General features: G+C 34.9%; 1 long non-coding RNA gene across 2 annotated transcripts; it reads left to right on the top strand.

Moving 5' to 3' along the window:
* Positions 1–1624: 1624 nt before the first annotated feature.
* LOC143242995 (uncharacterized) lies at positions 1625–9096 on the top strand. Of its 2 annotated transcripts, none has more exons than XR_013023551.1 (3): positions 1625–2042; positions 4497–4706; positions 4884–9096. It is a non-coding gene; the product is annotated as an uncharacterized LOC143242995 (long non-coding RNA). The 2 variants fall into 2 exon arrangements; XR_013023552.1 differs by having other exon boundaries at positions 1634–2042; positions 4497–4640.
* Positions 9097–10558: the final 1462 nt, after the last annotated feature.

The following is a 10558-nucleotide window of genomic DNA, read 5'->3' as shown; positions in this document are numbered from 1 at the left end:
CAAAGACTCAAGCAGTTTTCAGACTTTATTAGTCTTAACGCGCGGTTCTTTATCTTTAAATTTATTAACATGTTTTGTTTGTTTGTAGTCAACTTTAAGTGTTTAAAAGTTTTATTTTTAGTGTTATAAGCTAAGTACTAAACTACGGTGGGCAGAGGGATAAAACGTAGTTCTTAAAACGTCTGGTAGGTTAGAAATAAATTGAGTCATAATTCAAAAGTTCTATTATAATATATTGGTTATTAACATTAACTTCCTTTGTCTTGCCGTCTGCAGTCTTAAATTAATACTTATATCAGCATGTTAAACTGATATAAATATTAAGTTGAGACTGCAGATGGCAAGATAAAGGAAGTTAACGAGGTCATCCTGTTTTCTGGAACTTTATCTCACTGCTAAAGTACCTCCTAAACATTTCGTTACAAGCTCATCTTCCTGTTTTCTGGAACTTTATCTCACTGCTAAAGTACCTCCTAAACATTTCGTTACAAGCTCATCTTCCTGTTTTCTGGAACTTTATCTCACTAAAGTACCTCCTAAACATTTCGTTACAAACTCATCTTCCTGTTTTCTGGAACTTTATCTCACTGCTAAAGTACCTCCTAAACATTTCGTTACAAGCTCATCTTCCTGTTTTCTGGAACTTTATCTCACTGCTAAAGTACCTCCTAAACATTTCGTTACAAGCTCATCTTCCTGTTTTCTGGAACTTTATCTCACTGCTAAAGTACCTCCTAAACATTTCGTTACAAGCTCATCTTCCTGTTTTCTGGAACTTTATCTCACTGCTAAAGTACCTCCTAAACATTTCGTTACAAGCTCATCTTCCTGTTTTCTGGAACTTTATCTCACTGCTAAAGTACCTCCTAAACATTTCGTTACAAACTCATCTTCCTGTTTTCTGGAACTTTATCTCACTGCTAAAGTACCTCCTAAACATTTCGTTACAAGCTCATCTTCCTGTTTTTTTGGAACTTTATCACACTGATACATATACCTTCTAGACCTGTAGCTGTAAAATCATAGTTCGTTTTAAAAATAATTTATTACAATCTTCTCGATAAAAACTTTCTCAAAGTCTAACCATAAGGTTTTCATAACGACACAAAATTTGAGGCATCTCTCTTTCACTGGTCTTCTGATACCGAACTTTGAAGACAGGCTACAAAATATACAATTAACACATATATAACACATGACCATAGTCTTCGGTCTGATGTATCTACATAAAGTTTATGTAATTGGGAGTGTATTTCTTGAAGATAAATTCCTTACAATTATCAAAATATATAAGTAGTTCCTGTTGCTGCATTTTGGAATAGAACGTGTATTTGTTATGAAGAACACTTGTAACATAAGAAAATTATTTTATCTTCTTTCGTATGTAAATTGATACGACTAGACAATTTTCCAATATTAAACTTAACACGTTCATTTTCACCAGTGTGGTTGCCAAAGTAGAGAACCTGGAAGCTGGATCGCTGTTTAGAATTTGTAATCTGGGAGGATCAGGTGCTTTTCAGATCTCTTCTTCTCTGTAATGACAGTAAACAAATTAAAAAGCAAAGATAGTTTCATTCTACATCTAGCTTGTTTGTTTTGAATTGTGTGCATAGCTACACAAGGGTTATCTGCGCTAGCCGTCCCTAACTTAGCAGTGTAAGATTAGAAGCAAGGCAGCTAGCTATCATCACCCATCGCCAACTCTTGGGCTACTCTTTTACCAACGAATAGTGGGATTATCCATAATGTTACACTTCCCCAACGGCTGAAAGAATGAGTATGTCTGGTGTGACGGGGATTTGAAATCTGCGACCTTCACATTGCGCGTCAACCACCTGGCCATGCCGGAACACTCTACGTCTAGAATGACGTGAATGAATACACGAACGTGTGTATTTAAGCAGAAGGATATGTTTTTAATCATATTAGAAACTATGAAAGAATTACTGAGTTAGTATTAACTAAAAAAAACTCCCACTTCGAAGGGTGCAGACTGTGATTTAGATGCTAGTTAACTTCAGAAGCTTTCAGCAAATACGGTTAGTAACTGAAACCAAAACTTTGTTATTTATTATATCTTTTAAAGTTATCAGTCGTGTTCTTATTTTCAATTAGGAAAGGTTAATCTGGGAAGAAATGTGTCTGAATAAGTGACGCTGTTGTAGCATATAGTGTGTGTTAACACGTACAAGATACACCAAGAACGTCCTGTTGTTAGTGTGCATGGTAAAGTAGGCTTATCCTCAGCTGTAATGTGTAATATACTACGTCATCACTGGGCGAGAAATATACGTGAACAAAAGGATGTAACAATACACCTACACGGTCGCTGATGCAGACATCGTTCAAGTTTTCAAAGTCACAAAAACAACTATATAAAGTATTTGTATACCTAGTTAATTATTCTCCTGTTGATCGTTTTGACGTCTTGGTTACAATATAAATTTAAAACGAATGGAGAGCAGATAAGTATTTATTCTTGAGGTGATTATGAAGAATGTGACGCATGCGCATTTTCATGAAAATGACATCACTGATGAAAAGTTCGGTTAACGAATAAAGATCAATAACCATGACCCATTATAACAAATTATATGCAAACTGTTTCTATTACGTTTACATGTGTATGTGCTGTGCTTTACATGCAAAAATCGCAGTCATGTCGTCAACAACGAGTAATAATTGGGTTTTAGCTTTAACGGACTTCTCCTACCTTTTTCTCTCAAAACGTTGTCCCACTCTAGAAGTAAGCTTTAAAACTAAAACTGCCTCTAATACTCTTGAAACAAGAACAAGGAACTTATCTTAGACTGGATAACCTGGGAATGGGTCTCAGAATCAAATGACCGATAGAGAGTAGAATATACAACTCAGAATCAAAAGACCAACGGAGCCGGAAATGGGTCTTGTCTTAAAACCAAAAAGGGTAGGGTGTTGGTCGCAAAATCAAGTGATTCATTGCAGGTTCGTAGGAAAAGGATTTTTAGGAAACATAAACAGTTCCTAAATCCACTTGTCAAGAATAAACAGTTCATAAATCCATCATTCGGGAATGCTTCAGTATAAACCATTTTAACCAACATAACAATATCGTCAGAGGAATATCTACAGTAGAAATTTAGGCTTAGAGATAAATATATAAGATGACAATGATTTAGAGTTTTTCACGTAGTTTTAACAGGGAGTTAACTTGTTGAAAAACGTTTGTTCCAGTAATTGAGAAATGGAGCAATGTAATCATTGACAGAGTTGGAAACATTTCCATAGCGATTTTGATCATTTTATTATTGTTGATATGACTTTTGTGTTGAAAAATACGTATAGTTAGTTGCTCATTCTGATAATTTTTATAAGTTTACCATGAGTATTTATAATCTAGAAATTTTCTGTAACTTGTTTCTCTTAAATATCCAACACTACTTGAATTCATTTTTGCCTTTACAAATGGATTTTGTAGTATTGAAATTAAATAAATGTTTGCTTTGTTTTTGAATTTCGCGAAAAGCTAGAAGAGGACTATCTGCGCTAGCCGTCCTTAATTTAGCAGTGTAAGACTAGAGGGAAGGCAGATAGTCATCACCACCCACCGCCAACTCTTGGTCAACAAATAGTGAGATTAAGCGCACATTATAACGCCCCCACGGCTGAAAGGGCGAGCATGTTTGGTGTGACGGGGATTCGAACCCGCGATCCTCGGATTGCCAGTAGAGTGTCTTATCCACTGGCCATACCCGGCCTGAAGTTGAATAAATGTCCTTCAAATAACACAATATTAGTTGCTTTTATTGTTTTCTTCATGGAAAGGGAACTAGGACAGCATACACAAAATTAATTTCTTTCAGAAATCAAAACACTAAGAAGTAATTTTATTACTGCTGAGACTGTTAAAAAAAACCTTTAGGGAGGTTGTGATTTTGTATTGTAGCTACAATAACGTTTTGCAACAATATTGTAATAGTGTTGTAGTGATCGCGTTGTTTCCATTACTGTTATGAACCGTTATAGCCCCCTAATAACAGTGTGTATATATATATATATTTGTATTTAAAGATACAAATATAAGTTATTTAAATACAACGTTATGTACTGTAATCTACGACGTTAAATTGTTTTATGTAGTAAAGTTTTATTCTAGATTTAAGCAATGTGCTAGCTTGTGTATGGATGTGAGTTTCTAAACTGACACCATGCAACATTTGCAACATTTTCGAAAACTATGTTTTATTCTTTAATTCCCGTGTTGCATTTTGATGTACAAAATAATTTAAATACTAGTAACAAATGACTTCATGTCAAGAAATTTCTTATTTTTCTTTAATTGGACACTCAACGTTTCGCTTTTCCGCTTCTCCAGAAGAGTTCCTCTAAAACACAAACCGTTACAGTTTGTTTAAGCGGTAAAGCGAAACACTGAGTGTCCAATTAAAGAAAAATAACAAATTTGGTGTTATTGTTTATTATATAGTATTATTATGCTTGTTTGTCTTTTTTAGAGCAAAGTCGCATTGGACTGTCTTTTGTGTCGACCGCGGGGAATCGAATCTCGAGTTTTAGTGGTGTGAGTCTGTAAACTTACAGCCGTCCCAACGAGGGACCAATAACTATGACAGCGACGGAATGTGTTTACGCGTCCTCAAGTGCGTATTCTCGCGGAATATTCGGAACATATAATATTTAAGAAAATGTTTTTACCCCATTTCACAGTACGTATAACAATGTAATCTTATAACTAACACATTAACGTGTAATTTTTTATAAGAGATTAAGGTCAAAGGTTAAGATAAGAGCAGAAGCTGTTATTACCATATTGACTTCCTCTTGTACAGTAATGTTTTGGAGTTTATGAAACGTTACTAAACAATAAACTACATTTCATACAGGTCATTGGAAAGAGCAACTGAAAGAGACCTGAACTTGTCAACGATGTGTCAGTCGAGTGAAATACGAAGCATCTGTTTCTCACGCCTGTGTCGTGCCAATGACAGCCACGTGAGCTAAATCGTAGTTTGACATTGGAGCATGCGCAAATACTTTCAGAATATTGTGAAGCGCTATAAATCTAATAGTAAAACCTTTAACTGCTCACAAATTAATGCCTTCTTCACATTATAATGTTTCTGATAATAAATTCTATTATTTTACTCGAACAATTTAAAAACAAGATGAATTCTTAACGAAACAAATAAAATAAAACAAGACAGAAGTAGTTTATTGTATGTTAATCGACGCTATTTATATACCATTTATTTTGCATATCAATACATAGATTTAGTTGAAAACCACCAATGAAGATTTAGCCAACATATACACTAATAAAACAAACAGAAACTGTGCGATGTATCATCTAGATCTCTAACTTCTTCAGATTGTCTCAATGGTTTTGTAAGTGCTTTTCCTCTTTGTAATAGAAGTTTATAAGCTGCAGTAGTTTAATAAACAGCTACACTTCACTGAACACGCATTATCCATAAAACTTTTACTGTTGTTCGTTCAAAGACCAATTTGGTTGGAATGTATCCAGACTGGGCGTCAGAGCCTGGGGCAAATTCCTTTAGGGTGCTACAAGACAACCTTGTACAAGCTGTCAATGTTACGGAGTTATTATAAATTCCTATCTTCGACCCATGATTTCATAGTCCCGTTTATCTTCTGTAATGAACTTTGACATTTTCATAGGATAGGTCAAAGAAAGAACTTTATATGAAAGATTTATAATGAGACAGCACGAGCTTCGAACCAAATGGTTAAGTACGGATCTCATGCATGCCATAAGATCATTACATATCACTAGCTGGGAACAGATATTTTATAAGCTTTTTCTCAAAGTGCGTCATTGTGTATTGTGAAACTAAAGCCATGAATTTCACTGAATATTACATAAAACAAATGTATATTCTGTGTTTTAGTGGGAATAATTTTATCATTAGTGGTATGTTACATCTTTCTTTCTACATAAAATAAATGATGATTTAAACAAAAGAATTTTACGTCTTTTGAAAAGGCATCAGTAGAACTTGACTAAAGTAAAAAAATAAAATCGCAAAAAGGTTCAGTGAACACATTTGTTTTTTTGTTTTTTTTTTGGAATTTCGCACAAAGCTACTCGAGGGCTATCTGTGCTAGCCATCCCTAAATTAGCAGTGTAAGACTAGAGGGAAGGCAGCTAGTCATCACCACCCACCGCCAACTCTTGGGCTACTCTTTTACCAACGAATAGTGGGATTGACCGTCACATTATACACCCCCACGGCTGGGAGGGCGAGCACGACGCGGGCGCAAACCCGCGACCCTCGGATTACGAGTCGCACACCTTACGCGCTCGGCCATGCCAGGCCGCAGTGAACACATTCTATCTGTGTTTTTACTCGCAAATAACTATTGTTTCATTGAATCTGTGATTTTACTTACAAACACGTCGGTCTTGTTTTACTGAATTTGTTTCATTCCCAAGTAGGGTTTTTTTTATTGAATCTATTTTTACTCCCAAGTTGTTCTTATGTATTGAATTTGTGGTTTTACTCAAAAGTAGCTCTTGTTTTATTAATTTTGTTTATACTCAAAAGTAGGTCTCATCTTAGTGAACTTGTGTTTTTACTCAAAAGTATTTTTATTGAATCTGTATTTCTACTCAAAAGTATCTCTTCTTTATTGATAAGATGAAGTATTTTATATATCACAAACTTTTTATTACGTCTGTGTTTTCTTATAGCAAAGCCACATCGGGCTATTTGCTGTGTATACCGAGGGGAATCGAAACCCTGATTTTAGCGTTGTAAATCCGAAAACTTAACACTGTACCAGAAGGGGACCTCTTTATTGCAATTAGTAGACATAAATTAAATTAGTTTATAATATATATATATTAAATCAGAATTAACATTCTCAAGAGACCATCTGAAAGAATTAATATCGTTAAATAATTAAATTAGAGGTTAAGGTTCACTACTGACCATCTGAAAGGAATAACAATGATAGATACTATATCAGCAGTTAATTTCTGTTATAGACTGCCTGAAAGAGCTGATATTATTTATTTTTTATTTAAAGGTTACAATCTGTTCTGTGGACTGTCAGAAAGAGTTCCTATTGAATGATTTTAAAAGAGATTACTTTTCGCTGAGACTGCTTGAAACAGCAGATATTGTTCGATATCAAACCGAAAAATAATTTTGGTTTTAGATCATTTGCAAAATTTGTTACTAAATCAGAGATTAAAGTTTGCTCTAAACTGTCGGTGAAACTGATATTGTTTGATATCAACTCAATGGAAAATCTTTTTCCCAAGCATTAACTCAAAACTATCTGAAAAACTTTATGTTATTCTATACTATATTATGATATTTGTTGACAATATTTCTAGACTTACACTGAGTTAATTAATGCTTACAACACGACACTCGTCTATTCTGTCTGCTTCCTTCTTAAAGCAGATATTAAAATTTACTCTCCATGAATCGTGTTCTCTCTTTACTGTTAGATTACTAACAAAATATGTACAAGTTATTTGGTGATAAATGTTTCTTTAATTAAGCATAAACCATAGCAGTTTGTACAAAAATACAGTGAAGTTAAAAGTGTAGAACTTGTATTTAGTCAAGTTTTTATATACTGTGACAGCAAACAAGATGTTAAATTATACTTTACGACTATATTCTTCGTTTTCTTTCTAACCAGTATATTTTGTCAATAATAAGAGTCTACACGGTATTAAAATATTAATAATTTAATTAAAAACATGTTCATAAAGAAACTTTCGAAGTTTATCATGACAGGATTTGAAATATTTTTAATACAATAATCGATAACCAAGTTGTATCACTTTTTAGATGCAGTGAATGTAGCTTAAGATGAATATATTTCCATTGTAGTAAATTAAATATTCCAAGCCGGATTAAGGGCAGGACTGAAGAGACAGTTGTTTGCCGGATTAAGGGCAGGACTGAAGAGACAGTTGTTTGCCGGATTAAGGGCAGGGCTGAAGAGACAGTTGTTTCCTGGCCCCCAAACTATTTTGCTCCCTCTGGCTTTAAGTCATTGAAAAACTGGGAACTAGAATTTTTAATATTCTTAAAAATCCGCAGACTTGGCAGTTTTGGGAATAATAACTTCCAAGCTGAAATATATTTAGTAATAAAAGCTGCGTTTAAAAAAATATGTCCTCATGACTCAGGGGTATATCTGAGAACTTCATATCTTTACCTCTTAGTGTTCTCTCTCTCTCTAGGTATATAAATTTGTATACCCAGGAGGGTCAGGTACACTAGACCTCTTCCTCCTAATGTCTCCGGACTTTGTTTTGTTTTTGAATTTCGCGCAAAGATGCATTAGGTTTCTCTACACTAGCCGTCTTTAATTACGCAACTTAAGACTAGAGAGAAGAGCTACTCTTTTACCAACGAACAGCGGAATTGACCGCCACATTATAACACACACATAGCTCAAAGGGCGAGCATGTTTGGTGTGACGGGGATTCGAACCCACGACCTCAGATTCCGAGTCGAGTGCCTTAACCACCTGGCTATACCAAGCCCTGTCAGTAGACACACAACGCTATAATTCAGATTTAGATACCATTGGTAAGTAAAGCACAAATAGTCCATTGTAAAACATTGCACTTAACAAACAGTTTCCCAGTGGAACAGCAGTAAGTATCCGTACTTATAACGCTAGCAACTAGGTTTCGATAGCCGATGAGGGTACAGCACAGGCAGCCCATTATAGGTTTGCTCTTAACTATGAACAAATAAAACGTAAGAAATTTGTGTATATATATATATATATAACCCCAAATTTATTATAACGAAAGTAATTTTGAAACAACAGTATCATTAATGTATTTATTAATCAAATGGCTGATATGCATGGGAGGGCAACTTAAGCTTTGTTTATATAAACAATTTTAAAACTAGCTTGGCCTCAAAAGTCTCAAGAGCCCAGACCTCTTGTTTCCTGAAGCCACGTCCAGAAACAATTATAAATTTCTATTTTTCCTGACTAACATATATCTTTATTCAGATATTTTCATGTAATGTAGTTCTAAATTTTGTGTGTAATTTTTGACATTCTCGTTGATTGGATGTACTAATCGTTTTAAACAAGTAAAAAAAAAGAATAAATATTGCTACATTTGTTTTTAAGTCTGAAGCTACTGAAGATTTTACTGTGAACTTTATTATTATTATTAAAACTTGGTAGTCGTTTAGGTTTTAAAGACAAACCAAAGGCAAACCTGGGGCGTTCAAAAACTTGTTTCTCTTCAGCCCCACACTTGTATGAAGGTTAAAGTAATCTTTAAGAGTAAGATAAGGGCTTGGTTTGTTTATGTCTTGGTTGATTTATTATGGTCGACTTAGGGTTAGTCGGATGTAGCTATGCCGAAGACCAGAAGAGCCAGAGGAGAACAGGAAGAGCAAGCTACATTGTGATAGAAAATGACGTCACGAGCTGGTGGAGGCAAAGAGGGCAGAGAAGGAAAACAGTTTATTGTAGATGCTGCGTGAACTAAAGACATGTAGAAAGATATAGGAACAGCGTTGACACGTGATTACGGACCTCTTTTCAGGGCCTGGGTAAAGAAATACCCAAAATTTTGCTGTGGTGGGAAACGGGAGTACCCCGAGAAAACCCACTTTCACCTTCAGGGTGCCAAATAATCTACCATAAACGTGCCTTGGATAGCTGGGGAAGGTTGAGTTAGATCACCACATAATGATAAGGTCTAGGCTTTGTGATAGCTGGGGTAAAACACATAAACGAAGCTGGGAGAGAAACTGGTTTTAATCAGTGAGTCAGTTCTCTGAACGGTAAGTCGAACTTATGAATTAGTGCACAGGCTTGTTGTATAGGTTTAAAAAACATGGGCCGCCGTAGTGGAGAAGGGGGACAAGTAATGTGGTTGTGCATCTGTATGTGAACTTTTGGAAAGCAGCCTATTAAAACGACAGTACAGAAACCACTACACCTGGCTTGGCTTATAATTTCATGTCGGCCATTGGTTGAAACGTGTGACTTGTGGACTTGTGAGACATGCTAATTTCATTGTTTCACCACATCAGCGGTTCCAATCCCTTTTAGTCTAAGATCCTCTTGATAGAAAAAAGAAAATTTGAGGCCTCCCAACTTATAACCACAGCATGAAGATTACAAAATAACAATGCTGTGGTAGAAACAACAACATCTCATTTTGACACGCTGTATCATACAATTAATTTAACATAATTTTCATCGGCTTTTTGTTTGTCTAAAAGAAAATTAATTCAGCGTTTTTTATTTCACAGACATCCTTTTATTTTTTCTGGCACACATTGAAAACAAAACATTATATAAATTGTTGGATTATAATCAAATATTTGCTATCATCAAAGATGCCAACTTCATGTTTGATTTCATGGCTAAGTTCAGTCAATCATGTTAAAAAGTACGATTTTGATAGCAGTGAAAAAATTATTTACTGAAAAAAGTGACTAATTATCCTTTAAACAGCAGGAATGTTGTAGGTAGCAGTACCAATTGATGATGGCTGCCGTTTAAGGGTTAAAAGAAAACAGAGATTTGG

Source organism: Tachypleus tridentatus, unplaced genomic scaffold, assembly GCF_004210375.1.
Source record: "Tachypleus tridentatus isolate NWPU-2018 unplaced genomic scaffold, ASM421037v1 Hic_cluster_2, whole genome shotgun sequence".
Classification (NCBI taxonomy): Eukaryota; Metazoa; Arthropoda; class Merostomata; order Xiphosura; family Limulidae; genus Tachypleus; species Tachypleus tridentatus.
The sequence above is the reverse complement of the archived record's forward strand: the minus strand, read 5'-3'. Positions and strand labels throughout refer to the sequence as shown.